This window comes from Gallus gallus, chromosome 22 (genome assembly GCF_016699485.2).
Source record: "Gallus gallus isolate bGalGal1 chromosome 22, bGalGal1.mat.broiler.GRCg7b, whole genome shotgun sequence".
In the NCBI taxonomy this organism is placed as follows: Eukaryota; Metazoa; Chordata; class Aves; order Galliformes; family Phasianidae; genus Gallus; species Gallus gallus.
This window is the reverse complement of record NC_052553.1, coordinates 4,659,428-4,678,335: the sequence shown is the minus strand read 5'-3', so window position 1 is coordinate 4,678,335 and position 18,908 is coordinate 4,659,428. Positions and strand designations below refer to the sequence as shown.

The window sequence follows — 18,908 nt, the reverse complement described above, 5'->3', positions numbered from 1 at the left end:
GCCCCCACCATGCCCAGACAGCAGCGGCAGTGTTCCGGGGGCACCAGCACCGGCCCCAGCCCTACCCCTCCAAAACTGGGCTGTCCACAAACGGCATCTTGGGCTGGGGCAATGCGGGACTCTGAAGCTGATGGACCGCCAAAGGCTTGGACTGTCAAAGCTTTGGGCTGGGCAATGTTGGCTGGGGGGTGGGAAATGGGTGGGGAGGGGATGGTTGCGGGGTGGGGGGAGGGAATTTTGGGTGGGAACTCTTTGGGTGGGAATTCTTGGGGCGCTGGGATCTTTTTGGGGCTGGAAATGAAAAGGCTGTACTGTGATATTGTTGGGGTGGGAATCTGGGGTGGGGGAGGGAATTTGGGGTGGGAACTCTTGGGGTCCTGGGATCTTTCTGAGGTTGGAAATGAAATGGCTGTACTGTGAAATTGTTGGGGTGGGAATTTGGGGGGCGGGGAACTGCTGGGATCAGAAATGGCTGCCGTGGGAGATGGTTGGCATCAAAAACGATTGGACATTCTGTAACTGCTGGCATTGAAGATGGGGGGAGGGGGAGGGAATTCTGTGGGGTGGCAATTCTGGGGGAGAAATTGTACTCTGATCACGTTACACTCCCAAGTTGTTGGAATTTGGAAGAAGGAATTGTTGGGGTGGGAATGTGGGGGGCTGGGAGGTATTTTGCAGAGGGAGGGAACTATTGGTGGGAGGGAGCGGGGGGGGAGGAGGGTGGGTGGTGAGCAATTGATTGCGGGGTGGGAGTTGGGGGGTGGTAAATTGATCAGAGGGTGGGAATTTTAAGGGGTGGGATCAGAAACAATTGTTAGGGTGGGAGAAGGTTGGGAATATCATCATTTATTTGCTGTTTTGTACGTTAAATTATTAAACGTGTAGGAAAGTGAACGCCAAACCTCTGCCTGCAGTCGTTTGTGCAGCACCAAAGCCCCCCCCCAGGCTCCCCCGTGCCCACCTCCGGGGATGCTGGGGTGGCTGCAGCGAGCCAAGAGCTCCTCCACTCTCAACATCTCCATCACCATCGCTGCTGTCAACGTCTCTGTTGCCTTGTGCTGTTCCTGGGGAAGGAGATGGTCACGGACTGAGCAGTGGGTGTGTTGAGCTGGGGGCACTGGGCAGTACTGGAGGCACTGGGAAGCCCACTGCAGGGCACTGGGAGGCTATTGAGGGCCGCAGGCAGCACTGGGGGGCACTGAGTTTAGCACAGGAAGCCTCTAGACAATACTGGGAGGCAATGGGAGCTTAGTGGGGAGCTAAGCAATCCATTTCTTCCCTGGAGGAGACTTTCTCCCTGGGGCTGACCCCCCCCACCCCCAGCACCGCTTGGCTCTGCCCTGGGCACTATGGTCCACGCATTCCCACCCTGATGCTGTCTCTCAGTGACACATTTGTCACCCACAGACTCACCGTGGGTCCTGAGCTGGGCTGGGGGGCGTCCTGTGAAAGCAACCCCAGTGACAGCCCTGAGCCCTATACGGCACACATCCCGGAAAACCACCGGTTTCATGCTGCCAAAATCAGCTTCAGCTCATCACCCGGGGACTCCAGCGGGGGGCTCTGTGGAAGCTTCCCCTGTTTCCAGCTGCTGCTACCCCGTGCTTGTTGACCATGCTTCATGCTCTGGCATACACCTGGAAAGGTCAACTCTGCCATGGCCTAGGAAGAGCTCTGCTCTTTCTTTCTTAGCAATGCCTCTGAACATCTTGAAAGCCAGGAGGAAGAGGCCATGACTGAAAGTCAGAGAGATTCTGGCAGCACAAGGGACCGTTTCACAAGAACAAGCTCCACACAGTCTACGGGAACACCATTTCTTAGCTGCTTTCCTCCCTGCCCCAATGGCCGTCACACTTCATCATCTCCACTTGACAGGCTGGAGCAGCAGCAAGTTGTACTGCTGGGTTTCTGAAGGCCCTTTTAACCTCCAGAGGGAAGAAAACAGCCCCAACAAAAAGGGGGCAGCGGGGCTCTCCCTAGGACACCACTGGTCTCAGCAGAGTTCACAGGGACTTCAAACGCACAAAGCACCCACAAAAGCATCCCAACAGCTCCAACAAGGAAGCAAAACAAACCCAGGACGCTCTGCAGGGCTCCCAGCTCTTAGGAGCTGACACCTGCTAAGAGCATGCACAGAAACCGCACCTCCCTCTTCCCCATTTCTCCCCCTGCCATTTCTACAGCCATTTACAGACAACTGGGGAAAGGCAGCTTAAGGCTCGTGGAGAAGACTGGGTGGACATGACATTTCTCACTCCCCTGCTGCCAGAGCACTGCTCGTCTAGAGGACGACCTATTTCTCAAACAAGCACCAACCAAGCATGGCAACAAACAACTGAAATGGCACTTGCCCAGCAAAGCAACCAGCCTGCCCAAAGACCTCTCCTCAGAGACTTGCCCAAAGGGCCACAACCATTACTCCCACGGGGCAGGCTTACTCACAGAACAGCAGCCTTCTCGTCACCGTGCATCACCAGGACACAAGCAGCCTGCTGGGGCAAGGAAGGCAATCTCTCCTCAGCATCTCACCACACACGTTCCCTCCGCACTGCTTTCCTGCACAGATACAAGGACAAAAGCCTCACTTCATCCGAGCAACGACTGGCAGCAACTCCACAAAATCCTCCAGGCCAAAGCAGCTCCTGCAGATGCACAACGCAGTCCTCCACAAGGAACACGAGCTTATGCTGCAGCCTCTGGAGAAGCAAGCTGCCTTTGTGGTGCTTGCTCGGGAGGCCTCCTTTGCATCACCTCTCAGCCACAGCAGGAGAGCTTTTCTTCTCCATATCCATGCACCTCGGTACCTTTTCCCGAGTTCCAAAAAGCCAAGGAAGGCAAAGCAAAATCACCTGAAAAGCCGAGAAACAAAGAGGAACACCCTGAAGGAGGGAGAAAAGAGTTCCAAGAACGGGAAAGGAAAAAGTATCCATCACCACATCTGAACAAAACAAAGGTATTGCAACACAGGAGCAGCAATAAAGCAAGACTGACAAAAGAACGGCAAACAACAAGGAAAACAGAGCAAAGCAAAACAAAGACACGCAATACAAGAGTCCAGCACATGAACTCAAGACAGCATCATGGCAAAGCAAGGAAGCCAAACACAGGAAAACAGGCCCACTGCCCCGCCACAGGCATACACAGATCTAGATAACTCCGTGACAGCCAGCTAACACAAACGGGAAGGAAGGATGAAAGCAGTCTTTTTGGACTTCACAGGCTTTCCTCCTCATCAAATCTTGTTCTGCTCAGGAGCAAAAAGAGGGAAGCAATTCACCTGGATGACAAAGGGGGGCAGCCTGGTTCCACCCCTCCCTCACCTCATTTCAGGGCTGGCTGCCCCAAGGGAAGGATCACTGCTTCAAATTCTGCTCTTGTTTAGTACGGTGTGAGCCCTCTTCCTCACAAAGGGGTAAGCAGTTCCATCTTCATTTACTGGACTGAGTCCTTTCCGCTCCCTGGGCAAGGGAAAACTCTGCCTGTGATAGCCTTGGTCTACAGTTGCCATTCTGGGTTAACCAGAGGTACACTCCAGATGGAGGCCTGGGTCAAAGGAGGTCCCTAAGGGCCAGCTGGGTCTGGCCCCTCTGGCTGGACCACATGCAGGACAGCAGGCCTTGGCTTGATGGGCTGCAAGGCCAAAAAAGGGCGGCTCCAGGCCCCCCAGAGGATGTCACAGCTGACATCACCCACGCTCCTGGAACCTTTGTGCTGTTACAATCAGTTCCCATGACGATGACGGGCCGTCCACAAGGACAGCTGGCAGATGTTTACAGGCACCTCAGCTGGGAGATGCACTGCCTGCAGCCGCTCGCCGTGCCCTGGGGCTGAGAGCAGCCCTGGCAGAAGACAAGCTCGGCCTCATCCCCTGCTGGATTACGGTTCAGTGCTACTATTTAGTCTTACTACTAACTGCGGACCGTTACCCTTTGCCATCAGATTGGCGGGTTACTGCATTAGATAAGGCTTCACGTGGAAATGCTACCAAGTTTAGGGGGCTAGGGAGTTTACTTGACAATGCAGGCATACAAGTAATATTTGCAGGTATTCCTACAGTGGCAGGGATAGACAATGCAATAACCAGGAAAACCCATCGCATAAACACATGGCTGAGAGGCTGGTGCAAGCACAAGAACCTCAGGTTCTTTGGTCATGGGGCGGTCTACTCGGCCCCTGGCCTGAGGTCTGCAGATGGGTATCACCTGTCTCAAAGGGGGAAACGGATCCTTGCCCAGGAGCTGGCAGGACTAGTAGAGAGGGCTTTGAACTAGACATGAGGGGGGAAGGGGATAAAACCAGGCCTGCTAGAGGTGAGCCTGGGGGAGCGATAATAGGATTAGGGGTGAGGAGAGAGGCCCAGCTAAAGTGTGTCTATACCAATGCACGCAGCACGGGCAACAAACAAGAAGAGTTAGAAGCCATTGTGCAGCAGGCAAACTATGACCTAGTTGCCATTACAGAAACGTGGAGGGACCACTCCCACGACTGGAGTGCTGCAATGGATGGCTACAAACTCTTCAGGAAGGATAGGCAGGGAAGAAGGGGTGGTGGAGTGGCTCTCTACGTTAAAGAGTGCATTGAGGTTACTGAACTTATGACTGGGGAAAAGAAGGTTGAATCCTTATGGGTTAAGATCAGGGGAAGAGCCGACAAGGCAGACATCCTGGTGGGCGTCTGTTAGAGACCGCCAAACCAGGATGAAGAGACAGATGAGGTGTTGTATGAGCAGCTGGCGGAAGCTGCGCGATCCCCGGCCCTTGTCCTCATGGGGGACTTCAACTTTCCTGACATATGCTGGGAATACAAGTTAGCACAGAAGAAGCAGTCTAGGAGGTTTCTGGAATGTATGGAGGACAACTTCTTGATGCAGATGATAAGAGAACCTACGAGAGGAGCTGCCCCGTTAGACCTGCTGTTCACAAACAGAGAAGGTCTGGTGGGAGATGTAGAGGTTGGGGGCTGTCTTGGGCAGAGTGACCACGACATGGTAGAGTTCTCGATTCTTGGTTGAGGCACGAGGGGGAACAGCAGAACTGCTACCTTGGACTTCCAGGAGGGCAGACTTTGAATTGTTCAGGAGACTAGTAGGGAGAGTCCCCTGGGGCTCAGTCTTAGAGAGAAAAGGGGTCCAAGATGGCTGGTTGCTCTTTAAGAAGGAGGTCTTCAAGGCGCAGGAGCAGGCTGTCCCCCTGAGCCGCAAAATGAGCCGACGCGGATGAATAGGGAACTATTCTTGAGGCTCCAGGAGAAAAAGAGAATCCACCTCCTGTGGAAGAAGGGACGGGCAACCCGGAAAGAATACCAAGAAGTTGTTAAGATGTGCAGGGAGAAAATCAGAAAGGCTAAAGCCCAGCTTGAACTCAACCTGGCTGCTGGGGTAAAAGGGAACAAGAAACTCTTCTACAAGTTTATCAACAGCAAGAGGAGGACCAGGGAGAATCTCCATTCTCTACTGGATGAGGCTGGCAATGTGACCACTGAGGATAAGGAAAAGGCAGATGTTCTGAATGCCTTCTTTACATCTGTCTTTAAAAGACAGACCGGTTATCCTCAGGTTTCTCCACTCTCTGACCTGGCAGCCTTGGCTGGGGAGCAGACTGAACCCCCCATAATTCAGGAGGAAACAGTCAGAGACCTGCTACTCCAACTGGACTGCCACAAGTCCATGGGACCGGAGGAGATTCACCCGAGAGTGCTGAGGGAACTGGCGGAGGAGATAGCCGAGCCGCTTTCCATCATCTATCAGCGCTCCTTGTTGACGGGTGAGGTCCCAGAAGACTGGAGGCTTGCCAATGTGACTCCCATCTACAAGAAGGGCTGCAGGGAGGATCCGGGGAACTACAGGCCTGTTAGCCTGACCTCGGTGTCGGGGCAGATTATGGAGCAGATTCCCTTGAGGGAGATCACGCGGCACATGCGGGACAGCCGGGGGATCAGGCCTAGCCAGCATGGGTTCACAAAGGGCAGGTCCTGCTTGACCAACCTGATCTCCTTCTATGATGCAGTGACCCGTCTGGTGGATGAGGGAAAGGCTGCTGATATGGTCTACCTAGACTTCAGCAAGGCCTTTGACACTGTCTCCCACAGTATTCTCCTCCAGAAGCTTGAAGATCGTGGCTGGTGAGGGCTCTGGAGCACAGAACTTATGAAGAGCACCTGAAGGAGCTGGGGTTGTTCAGACTAGAGAAGAGGAGGCCCAGGGGAGACCTTAGCGCTCTCTACAACTACCTGAAGGGAGGCTGTAGTGAGCTGGGGGTCAGCCTCTTCTCCCGGGTGACAGTGATAGGACAAGAGGGAACGGCTTCAAGCTGCGCCAGGAAAGATTCAGGCAGGATGTTAGGAAATACTACTGCTCTGAAAGGGTGGTCAGGCACTGGAATGGGCTGCCCAGAGAGGTGGTGGAGTCACCGACCCTGGTAGTGGTCAAAGAGCGTTTGGAAGTTGTGTTGAGGGACATGGTTTAGCGGGAACCATTGGTGAAGGGCGAATGGTTGGACTGGATGATCCTGTGGGTGTTTTCCAACCTTAGCGATTCTAGGATTCTATGATTCTAAGTCGAGTTAGAGTAAAGGCTTAAGGAAAACCCCTAAGGATTGGCTTAACGGTTAGAGTTAGGGGCTAGCGTTTAGGATGAAGAGTTACCATAGTAGGTTAGGATGAAGGGCTTCCCTTCTGTGACAGGTGAACGGTTACCACATCGGATTAGAGCGAAGGATTCCCATTCTCGTAATGGTTAAGGGCTACCCTTTGGTTTTAGGACTAAGGGTGGCCCTTACTTGATGAGGGCTAACCCTATCCCTGTTGCGTTTACAGAAAAGGCTTCAGGGCTACCCATTAGGAGGGTTAAACCTTACCTGTGTGTATGGCAAACAGATTGTAAGGCAAATAGGTAAAGGACCAGAGAGGTGATCGCGTTTCCAAAGGAGGAAAGGCATAAAAAGCTTACCCGTACCCTGGGCGCGCAGAAGGGCTCCACTAAGGGTGACCTCCAGAGAGAGATCCTTCCTCCTTGGGAGTCAGCCCTTACATGGGGTCTAGCAGGGCTGCAGCCAGGGTCCACCCCTTCCGGTCACTCAGCTGAAACTGCCATCACCTGTGCCCCTGCAGCTGACTCAGCACTCGCCTCAGGTGGTCAAACAGAGGGTCAGGCTGTGATTATACAGTTCCCATACACCTGTGTGATTTAGAGTTCAAACTTTTGGTTTATACATTTGGATTAGTGTTAGGAGCTAAAATTTCTAGTACAAGAGAAAGAAAAGAAACACTACTAGGAAAAACATACAGTGCAAGGAAATGAACAGCAAAGAAAAAAAAAGAGCACCAAACTGAAAAAAAGAACAAAAAAACCCCACGCACATCAAAGAAAGCCAATAACAATAAATGAAACAACAACAAACACCAAATTCAAAAACAAGCAACCAACGCTAACAGAACAGAATACACTCTCACGGAAAAGCAAAGACGACAACAGAGTCTGGAAGAGGCAAAAACTCAGCATCTAGGCCTGGGAAGATGACAGAGAACAATCCACATACACCAATGCCGAGAAAATGGGGCAATAGGCCCGCATGGATCCAGCCAGCTGGAGAAAAAGCCACAAGAGCACCACAAGGGAAGAGGCAAGGAGGCCCAGGAGGCGTGGACCCACCTGGGAAACTCCAAGGAGCTGCAAATGCATCAAGCACGGCAGGAAAGCCCAGAGAGGAGGCTGCAGTGCAAGAAGCCAGAAAGGAACAGACAGAACAGAACAATCAAGGGAGAGAGCACATCAGGTAAGTGAAGGCAAAGGAAGAGCAAGGCCGGGGCAAGGGGACAAGGAAGGCAAAGCCAGGTAAGGCAACCAAGAATGAAGAGCAAGGGAGAAACTCCAAGCAAAGCCAAGAACCATCCTCTGAAAAGGCAAGGAATGCTCTCCTCTGGGAGGAAGAAGCTAATGCAAAGAAAGGGACAGCTTAGACAAAGAGCCAACCAACCAGACACAAAGACAATGGAAAGCAAAGCAAAAGGCGCACTACTGAAAAGCAACACGGGGAAAAATAACCAAGCAAGGAAAACAAAGCTAACAAAACAAGGTCACCATCTCGTATTCCATTCATTTGCTTTACTCGTGTATATCGTGGCAAACCAAAGAAGCCAAACACAGTACAAAGAGAAAAACACTCACCAATGCTTAGCACTGAAGAGAAGGAAGAAACGAAAATTCTCGAGCAATGCAAGGCAAAGATACAAAAGAAAAACCAAAGAGCAACGCAAAACAAAGCCAGGAGCAATAACAGAAGGAGGAAGTACTAAAAAGCCAAGGAAAGCAAAGCAAAAATCACCTGAAAAGCCAAGAAACCCAAAGGAATACCCTTAGCAAGCAGAAATCCAGCCATCAGAGGACTGTGTCAACTCCATGGATTCCAGTGACACCAAGGTATCTGCAACATCAAATTTCAGCCAGGCATCCCGGGCCCTTGGTGGCCTATGACAGCAGCGCTCCTACTGAGTTCATTCTCTTCCACCCTGATACCAAAGACATGCTACCTGTGAGTGGCTAACACAATATCTGGCTGCCACAGGACTTGCAAGGAGTGACACCAAGTTTTCTCCCTCTAGTCAGCACACAGAAGTTACTTGGGCTGCCTTTGCAGGAGAAGAGAGCCATCTCTTGCCATGCAGGGAGGGAGGACGTGGTGTACTTCTAGCATCAGGTTACATGTGGTCAAGTCAGGGGATGACATACCTGCTCCCAGCCTGAATCGTCACCCTTCCTGAACACTGCCACTGTAAGCTTGCTGCTATTGTGTTAGCTGATTCTTGCCAGCATTCCCTCCTGATGAGCTTCACATACATCAGGGCTTGGACGAGTCTTACTGACGAGGGCATCAAAATTGGCATCTGGCCGCAGTGATCTTCTGGACACTAGCTTTTCATTACACGTGAAACAATCTGTCCTGCAAGATATGAAGAAGGAGAGAGAACAATGCTCAGTCTGTGGCAAAAAGAGAAGCGTGTGTCCCAACACTACCACTGTTAGAGAAAGCACTCCTCATGACTCATGTTTTACAGAAAAGCTGGAACGAGGCTTCTCAGCTACTTGATCTGGCTGTTCAAAGAGATTTAAAAACAAACAAACAAAACAACCAAACATTCATCTCTTTGCATCAGATTCAAAGGTGTGCTGATTTCAAGTGTGTTGAAGCAGTCTGTATTTAGAGGCCCTGTAATATAGAGTATTATAGTCTGCATTTAGAGTTCTATAATACAGAGTACTATGGAAGTCCTACTCTGCACATTATTTTTGCCCTTAATCCACTGGCTGGATTTGCACTGAGAAAGGAGGCATTTCTGATGCAGATTACAGTGAAGGCACAGTCCTTCATAGGACCCGTAGGATGAAACAAAGATTCAGAAACCCACTCTGGAATTCAGGCACTCATTACTGGGAAAACTCAAGCACAGTCTTGTCCTTCCTAACGTTTTGTTCTCAGTTAATTGATAGGTTAGGCTCACCTGTAGTTTTTTTCTCCTGTAAAACAAAGAGGTGTCACTTGCTGAAACGCCACTGATTACTTTATGGAGAACAGTGTTCTTGTTTCTTCCTAATGACAAGGGTATTTTTGCTAATTGCTCAGCAGAATTTCCACAGGCGCAGTGTGATTCAACTAAGTGTGACCTCCGAACACAGGCAGCCACCATCATCAGAAATTAATACTTAAAATGACTGCCTTAATTGTTTTTGCTGAGCTCAGAATTCTTTTTGCCTTTGAGAAAACAGGAACTTGCAGTTGAACAATACAAGAAAAGCACTCTGCACTTCATTGTACTCTTCATTTTCTTCTTGCCCCACTGATAACTACAGAAGGCAAACATGGCTAGCTTGGCCTTGAATGCCTCCAGCGATGGGACACCCACAGCCTCTCCAGCCTGTCCAGGTCCCTCTGGATGGCTTCCCTTCCTTCCAGACTATCGACTGCTCTGCCCAGTTTGTATCATCTGCAAACTTGCTGAGGGTGCACTCGATGCCATTGTCTGTGTCCCTGATGAAGATGCTGAGGAGCACCGCTCCCAAGACCAACCCCTGAGGGACACTGCTTGTGATCAGCCTCCACCCTGGCACAAAACCATTCGTCACAACCCTTTGGCTGTGTCCAGCCAGCCAAATCCTACTCCACTGAACAGTCCATCCTTCCAATCTATACCTCTTTAATTTAGAGAGCAGGATGTGCTGAGGGACCATGTCAAAGGCTCTGTAGAAGTCCAGGTAGATGACATCCACCGCCCTTCCCCCGTCGACCAAAGCCATCACTCCACCACAGAAGGCCACCAGATTGGTCAGGCACAATCTGCTCTTGGTGAAGCCATGCTGGCTGTCTCGGATCTCTTTGTCTCATGTGTGCCTTAACATAGCTCCTAGGAGGATCTGCTCCATGATCTTCCCAGGCACAGAGGTGAGGCTCACCGGCCTGTAGTTCCCCAGGTCCTCCTTCCTCCCTTTCTTAAAAGTTCCCAGGATCCTGTTGCGATTCATCCACACACAGACATTCTGGAAGACAAGCATCTGAGACTGGCCAAAAGTGGAACAGGACAACTGTTTGCTGAGGGCTTATCTTGCAAAAAGCATTTTAAACATTTTTCATTTTTCCAAATAGCAGTTCAGCCTCCCACTTCTTTCTCTGAAGCGGATAATAACATTTATGTCTGACCCTGAAATTCCAAGTGAAATGAATTATACACCCAGTGGTGTGAGCTGCCCAGAACAATCACTGAAAGACTATTCGGCCTTCTTAAAGGACACAGGGACCATCAAGTCCAACCCCTGGCTCCCCAAAGGACCACCCAAACTCAAACCCTGTGCCCAGGGCACACTGCCAGCTCAGATTCAAGTTGTCAGCAACCACAACGCCCACATCCCTCCCTTTTGGCAGGGCTGATCTCCAGCCCCTCGCCCCCCCACTCTGTACGTACAGCCAGGGCTGCCGCATCCCAGGTGCAGAACGCAGCGCTTGCTCTTCTTCATGCAGATGGGGACCACCCTCACATTTCTCCACATCTTGCTGCAAGGCCTCTCAACCCCCAAGGCAGTCAACATTCCTCCCAGCTTCACACCAACCACAAACTTACTTCATACAACGGCCACATCTTGAATGGAACCAACAGTGAAAGCATTACAGAGAAATGGCCTTCTAATGGACCCCGCAGAATCCCACTGCTGACCAGAAGGGCAGCTGTCAGGCCATGGCTTCCCCTCGTCCCACACAGCCATCTTTTACTTGACATGGGACATTCTTACCGTCACATCACCACGGCCTTACGATGGCATGAGCCACCTCCCTGCCAACCGCTAGAAATACGGGAACCCTGACAACAGAACACCAGCTGAGATGCAAGCCAGTGCAACCAAGGCAGGCCTGCTTTGGAAGGCCAACGTTCTAACTGGAAAAAATGCTTTCCTGCACTACTTACTTTGGTGCATTCTTTGCAGTGCCATGGAGCTCATTCTGCAACACAGGCAGACACTGCACTGAGCAGAATACAGTCACGTGGAAATGCCCATTTGCATTTCTTTCTTTTTTAAGCACGTTGCCAACCAAGAAAAAGCCTCCCGTGGGATACAAATCAATTCGGCCTCAGGAGTCCTCTCCTTAGAGACTCTGCACAGCGCACTCTGGGGCTCTAAAGGGTCTCTTGCCAAAAGCAAAGCAGCCAGTCACACTCACATGAGTTCAGGGTGCCTTCGGAGCTCAGAGAGCTCCAGCACTTCAGTCCTGCGAGAAGAACTCCATCTGCAGCTTAAAACCACGGCTTGATGCAGGTTCTTCTGAGGAACGTGACTGAACTTGGATTAGTGGAGGTGAAGCCTGAGCCAGCAGTTCTCCAAACTGCCTGGACGCACTTCTCTGCCTGAAAAATAGATAACCTCGTGGCACGTACTGCCAAAAGACAGCTAGACACTGCACCGTTCTGTACGCTTGCACTGTGTTTGCAAGGATCTGACCAAGGAAAAAATGGTTTCTTCTGCAGCTAGCCAAAACAGGGGCTTCTTGGAGAGAGCAACAGCATGCACACACTGCCTGCAAGCCCCCTGGCATCCTTCTGCTGTGCTTATGGAGCACCTGGAGCAAGCAGGCCCTGACTGCATAGCTCGTGGGGGCTAACACTGCTCAGATAACAACCGAGGGCGTGAAAAAATGTGTCAGGAGGAGCAGTGCATTCATAACGCAGCAACAAAGACTGGAGCACTGCTGAGACAGGTAGCAGAGCTCCTTCATTAGTGGTCACTGTTAACCCCATCCAGTCAGTGCTGAGCAAAACGAGGACAAAGGATAGACTCTGCAAACTGCAGGTAATATTTCCTGCTGGCTCAGCTATAGTCATTTATGCAGCTTTTAGGGTGGTTTGGTGTTTTTTTTCTTTCTTTTTCTGTTCCTTGCTTTTGGTGAGATGCTAATAATTCGTGCAAACTCCCCCATACACAACCAATCTCCATCAGATGATGAGGCAAAAGGCTGAGATAAGCCCCACTTCTAGCTATACACTGTTAACACATGAAAAGAAATCTGTTCAGAGATTTTGCGATGCATATGCATGCAACAAGAAAAGCAGAGGCAGGGAAAAGAAGAGCTGCCTTGCATGGCAGCAGGTGAACAATGAACAAGGGAAAAACACTTGGCTGTAACATTCACACCCGTGTCTCATCCCACCTAAGACCCAGAACACAACAACTTCCAAGTCATACTCTAACTGATCCGTACTGCATTGAGCCTCTAAGCGGTCTTTGCTTCTCTGCTTCTGTAATTTCAGCTTCTTTGGTCTTGCTGTTCAGCAGGCAAACCTCACCCTAAGAAGACAAGACGCAAACTATGGGTGGAGTATGTATGTAACCAAATGAGTAAAAATTCATTTGATATGAGACAACAAACAGATGTGAGACGATGCTGTCTGAAATGGACCCATACTGACTTGAATATACGTACCAAAACACTAGAAATCCCGTTTTTACCATATTGGAGTCTTTCCTGTTCCATCACTTAAGCTGTGTACAAAGCTCTGGCATGTCCTGTGAACCAGCAGGCACCTGCAGCCCTATCCCTTGGCATTACGCACAGGAAAAGAAATGGCACAGCATGGTAGATAGCTTATCCCTTAGTTCACTTAAAGAAAAGCAAGCATATCCTGAATTACTGACAATCACCAAGCTTGATCACCTTACGGATCCGGATGTGACATTGGAGCTCTTCTCTCCAGCAACCAGAAGAGACAAATAGCAGGGGAATCATTGACTCAAAGGTCTGCAAGAGAAACACTCACCTATGGAGAGCAGGAGACAAATCCAGCCTAGTTCAGGTGCAGCTGAAAGCTGTCGTCAGCCAAAGCCTCAGCAGTTACCAGAATGCAAACAAAGCTATTCTTCCTGCATTCCTTTTTTAAGTTGATCACAATGCCTGCCATTAAAAAAAGAATAACAATCAAAATAATCCTAAGTGGCTTTTGTTGGAATCAAAAAACAGGAGAAAAATCACTTGGAAATCACAGAAACGTGGTGGAATGACTCACACAGCTGGAGTGCTGTGATGGATGGCTAGCGACTTTTCAAAAGAGAGAGGCAAGGCAGGAAAGGCAGTGGTGCAGCCCTCTACGTTAAGAAGAATGGGAACTGTCTGGAGATGAAGGATGGCCGATGATAGGGTTGAGAGCTTCTAGGTCAGAAGAAAAGCAAAGGCCAGTAAGACTGACCTTATCGTGGGAGTGTGCTACAGGCCACCCAACCAGGATGAAGAGGTGGGCAAGACACTTTAGAGACAGCCGCATGAGGTCTCAAGGTCTCTCCCCTTGTTCTTGTGGGCTATTGCAAAGTCCCAGACATCTGCTGGATTTATAATACAGCAGATAGGGAACAGTCCCAGAGGTTCCTTCGAGTGTGTGGGAGATCACTTCCTGACACAGCTGGTGAGGCAGCCAGCAAGGGGAAGCAAAATCCTGCTGTTTGTTAACAGAGAAGGTCTTGTGGGGGATGTCAAGGCTGGAGGCCGCCTGGGGCAAAGGGATCGTGAGATGCTAGATTTCTCAATCCTTGTTGAACCACAGAGGGGAGTCAGCAGAACTGCCACCTTGGACTTCCAGAGAGCAAACTTGAACCTCTTGAGGACCATGGTTGAGAGGGTCCCTTGGGAAGTACTTTTGGAGGGCGTGGGAGCCCAGGAAGGCTGGCAGTACTTCCAGGAAGTAATTTTAAAGGTGCAGGAGCTGATTCCACAGAGTATGGTCTGTGGAAGAGTGGGCAAGCTTCTTATGATGATTACAGGTACGTAGCAAATATGTGCAGGGAGAAAATTAGAAAAGCCAAAGCCCAGCTAGAACTGAGCTTGGCCACCTAGGTAAAGGGCAACAATAAATATTTCTGTAAATACATCTACAGCAAGAGGAGGGCTAGGGAGAATCTCCATCCCTTCTTGGATGCCGAGGGCAACTTGGTGACCAAGGATCAGGACAAGGCTGAGGTACTTAATGCCTTCGTTGCCTCAGTCTTTAATAGCAAGACTCATTACTTCCTGGGAACACAGTCCCCTGTGCTGGTAGATAGGAATGGGGACCCGAATAGGCCATGCATAATCCACAATGAGATGGTTTTGGACCTGCTCCGAAAGCTGGATGCCCAAGTCCACGGGGCCAGGTGGACTGCACCTTACCTCGGTGCCAGGGTAGGTTATGGGATGGATAATGTTGGGATTCATTAAAGGTCAACCAGGGGATCAGGCCCGGTCACAATGGGTTGACAAACGGTAGATCCTGTTTGACAAAAGAACTCAGCCCCACGCCACCGTGGCCAGAGGAGACTCCAGCAGCAGCAGGAACAGATCCCGGGGAGGGAGGAAGCAGGGGCAGCTGGGCCTGCTGTGCACATACACAGATAGACATGTAGATACCTTGTCACTGCTCTTCTGCCTCCACAGTTTCTGGGGGACTGGGAGTTTTGTCTTCACACAGGAACTCCGCCACAGCAGCATTTTCCAGTCCGTGGCACCTTGATCCCAGGATGTGCTCCGCACCGTGCTTCTAGGGCATCAACATCTGGTGGTGCACAAAGGCCCCTGAAAGGAAAAGCACCCTCGCACGTTTGCACTCCTCCCACACTCCCCAGAACTGTCTCTCAAATCTCACATAACACACACTCTCTCAGACTCTTGGCTGCAGCCCAATAGCACAGCATCCCCTCTCTCACTTCATGAGCCAAGAGGCCATAGTTCGTCTCCCTTTTTAAGCTTTACAGACACAATCAGGCAAGAACTTAGGTTTGCCCATCCTGCAGCCAGGAATGCTCCAACCTGAGGGGGGAGTGGCCGTGAGAGCAACATCCATGTGCAAGTGCAGCTCGTTCCTCCCCTCTGACAGGGGCAGAAGGAGGGAGGCAACAGACAAAAGCAGAAAGCGTCTGCATATCCCTCGTGGCTCTTATTTCCTGCCTTACGCTGGGAAACGAGCTGAGCCGCCGTGCCTCTCCGTTATGCTTAGCTCTGCAGCTCGGACATCATCTTTACACTCAGCTGTTCCTGGGCATAATGCTCCACACAATGACCCTGCAGAGCCCAAAGGCCTGCCTGCCTGCTGTCACTCACCTGGAGGTTGCAGGGTGCTGTGCCTCCTGGCTGGACCTGCTGCTGCTAGGTGGCACTTGCAAGACACTGAGAGTCCACCTGCTTGGAACTGCAAGCAACAAACACAAACCAGAAAGAAAGAAGGAAGAAAGGATTCTTTTATGTCACAGGCTTCCACAGGCATTATTAAAACACGATTCTGCTGTGGAGCACAGCTGCAAGCATTTCACCTGGGCAAAAAAGGGGTGGAGCCTGGCTCCAGCCCTCCCCACCCTCAGTTTAAGGGCTGCCTGTCTAAGGGGAAGAATCTCTACTGGGAGATCTGCTCTGTGCTCATACTTTCTGAGTCCTGTTCTTCAGAAAGGGCTCTTTCTTCACTAGCTTGAGTCCTTCCCCATTCTTAGGAAAATTAAAATACAGGAAAGCAGCTGGATCAGCTACTGCCTTTCACTACAGTTACCATTTTAGCTTATGGATCAAGGTTGAACTGTACAGAGGGAGTGCAGCCACAAAGGCTCTGGCTGTGCCGGGCCTCCCACCAGCCAAGGCCCCAAAGCAGCCCCAACTGTGCCTGGGTCTCCTCCATCCTGGGCCCCAAAGCAGCCCCGACTGTGCCAGGCCCCCCTCCATCCTGTGCCCCAAAGCAGCCCCAACTGTGCCTGGTCCTCCTCCATACTAGGCCCCGTGGCCTGGGTCTGGGCCAAGAGGAGGGCTCAAATGTGCCTGGTCCCCCTCCATCCTAAGCCAGAAGGCCCTGGCTGTGCTTGGGCTCAACTGCCACCTGGGGGCCTGCCCCCAACTGGGGGGCTGCACTTACCGCTGCTGCAGCTGCTACCTGGGGGGCTGCACCCAGCTAGGGCTCCCCCCACTGCCCCTGCTCACTGCTGGGGACATCCCCTGCTGGCAGGGACGCTGCTGCCCCAGCAGCCGATGGGGCTGTGGCCTGGGGCCGTGTTCCACGGGGAGCCCCCGCAGCCCGCAGGCACCTGCCTGCCGCAGGCCCCCGGCCGCCCCGGCCCCCCGCCAGTTCTTTTGCAGGTACCACCACTGCAGGAGCAGGTGCTCCCCGTGCCCTGCACCCTGCCCGCCACCTGGGAGTCGCCGATGGAGCCCTTTCAGGACGCCGTGGTGCTCACGGAGGACCAGGGGCACCCAGCGCCCACCGACGGCTGCCCCCATCCCGCCACGGCTCCGCTGGGCTGCAGCACCGCAGCGCTGGACTCAGGGGGTGAGTTTGGGGGCTGCGGGGCGTGCGGCAGGCTGTCCGCACCGGGTGGCTGTGGGAAAGCTGGCATTGCCCCACTGGGGATGTCCTTGCTTTTCCAGCAGCCACAGCGAGCGCAGACATCCCGGAGGACGTGGCAGACATCCAGCATCTCCTGGCATGGCTCAACGACGGTGAGTTTGGGGGCAGCAGAGCTGGCGGGGGGTTGCTGGCACCCACCCACACTGGGTGTGGAAAAGAAAGCTGGCATTGCCCCACTGGGCATTTTCTGCCTTTTCCAGAAGTCACATCCAAGACAGGCATCCTGGACGACGACGCAGACATCCATGACCTGCTCACGTGGATCAACAACGGTGAGTCTCTCTCGGAGGGGCAGCAGAGCTGCTGGGGGGGTGTCTGCACTGAGTGGGCGTGGGAAAGCCGGCATTGCCATTGCCATTGCCCCGCTGGGCATTTTCTGCCTTTTCCAGAAGAGACACCCAGCACCCACAGACTTGACAACGATGATGTGGAAATGGACCGTTTGCTCACCTGGATTGACGGTGAGACTGTGCTCCGCAGAGGTGACCCCCAGAGGTGGCTGCCTGCACCGAGTGGCTGTGGGAAGGCTGCCATCATCGTTCGGGGGGATGTTCTTGCTTTTTCAGAAGCAGCTCTGGAGAGTGCTCTGGAGGTCCCCCAGCACAAGCAGGACCTGCCCGGTGTCACAAGAGAGGGGACCAAAGCCATTGCAAACAGCTGCCAAACGCAAGAGCTGATGCAGCGCATCACTGCCACGGAGCCACTGAGCCCTGATGTCTCCAGCAGCCTCGACTCCTCTTCTTCCAGCACAGAGCACTCGGACTCCTCCGGGGCCAGCAGGGAGCTGAGCAAAGAGACACATCCTGAATCAGGGCTCCTCAGCAACTCGCTCTGCTGGCAGCCAGCATCCCCTGAGCTGCCCGTGCCGACGCCCCTGGCTGCCCCTGCGCCTCCATCGCCCCGCACTGCACATCTGATGGAAGAGGCGCGGCGGAGGCAGCCCCGGGTGGTTCTCACCCGCCTGGCACTGCCGACCCCCCTGGCTGCCCCCGCACCTCTGCTGCCCCGCGCTGCACGTCTGATCCAAGAGGTGCAGCGGAGGCAGCCCCGGGTGGTTCTCACCCGCCTGGCACTGCCACCCGGATGCATCTCCTGCCGGCTGGCAGACATGCACCACGAGGACAGCACCGAGCCAGCCAAGTGCCCAGCGCCCGCCTGCACCACCACTAACAGCAAGAGCACCGGGCACGAGCAGCACACTGGCAGCGGCCCAGCCACAAAGAGGAAGCTGCCGCGCTGCCACGACGGCCCAGGCCACAAACACCGGCGCTAGGCCAAGCTGGCTGTGTCAGCACGGTGGGCGGGCAGCAGGAGGACTGTGCCCTGATGGGGTGCCCATCACAGCCCAACAGCGGCTCGAGCGGGAGCGCACCAAGAAACCGGCCCACTTGCTGGAGCAGGAGACGTGGCCATAGCCGACCAAGACGGCTCCCTGGAGCCCTGGGCTCCTCGCTGGCCCCCACCATGCCCAGACAGCAGCAGCAGTGTTCCAGGGGCACCAGCACCGGCCCCAGCCCTACCCCTCCAAAACTGGGCTGTCCACAAACGGCATCTTGGGCTGGGGCAATGCGGGACTCTGAAGCTGATGGACCGCCAAAGGCTTGGACTGTCAAAGCTTTGGGCTGGGCAACGTTGGCTGGGGGGTGGGAAATGGGTGGGGAGGGGATGGTTGCGGGGTGGGGGGAGGGAACTTGGGGTGGGAACTCTTTGGGTGGGAACTTGGGGTGGGAATTCTTGGGGTGCTGGGATGTTTGTGAGGTTGGAAATGAAATGGCGGTACTGTGATATTGTTGGGGTGGGAATCCGGGGTGGGGGGAGTGAATTTGGGGTGGGAACTCTCGGGGTGGGAATTCCTGGGGCACTGGGATCTTTCTGAGGTTGGAAATGAAATGGCTGTACTGTGATGTTGTTGGGGTGGGAATCCAGGGTGGGAAACTGCTGGGGCGAGAAATGGCTGCCGTGGGAGATGGTTGGCATCAAAAATGATTGGACTCCGTAACTGCTGGCACTGAAGATGGGGGGAG

At 52.8% G+C, this 18,908-nt stretch overlaps 1 long non-coding RNA gene across 7 annotated transcripts; it reads right to left on the bottom strand.

Moving 5' to 3' along the window:
- Window positions 1-7,118: 7,118 nt before the first annotated feature.
- On the bottom strand, window positions 7,119-15,636 carry LOC107049416. 7 transcript variants are annotated; one of them, XR_005841569.2, is made up of 6 exons: window positions 15,600-15,636; window positions 14,910-15,074; window positions 13,294-13,427; window positions 11,703-11,886; window positions 8,726-8,936; window positions 7,119-7,174 (listed from the first exon to the last, which is right to left on the bottom strand). It is a non-coding gene; the product is annotated as an uncharacterized LOC107049416 (long non-coding RNA). The 7 variants fall into 7 exon arrangements; XR_005841566.2 differs by lacking the exon at window positions 7,119-7,174 and having other exon boundaries at window positions 8,247-8,936; XR_005841565.2 differs by lacking the exons at window positions 7,119-7,174; window positions 8,726-8,936 and adding an exon at window positions 10,363-10,528 and having other exon boundaries at window positions 10,951-11,886.
- Between the last annotated feature and the right edge of the window lie 3,272 nt (window positions 15,637-18,908).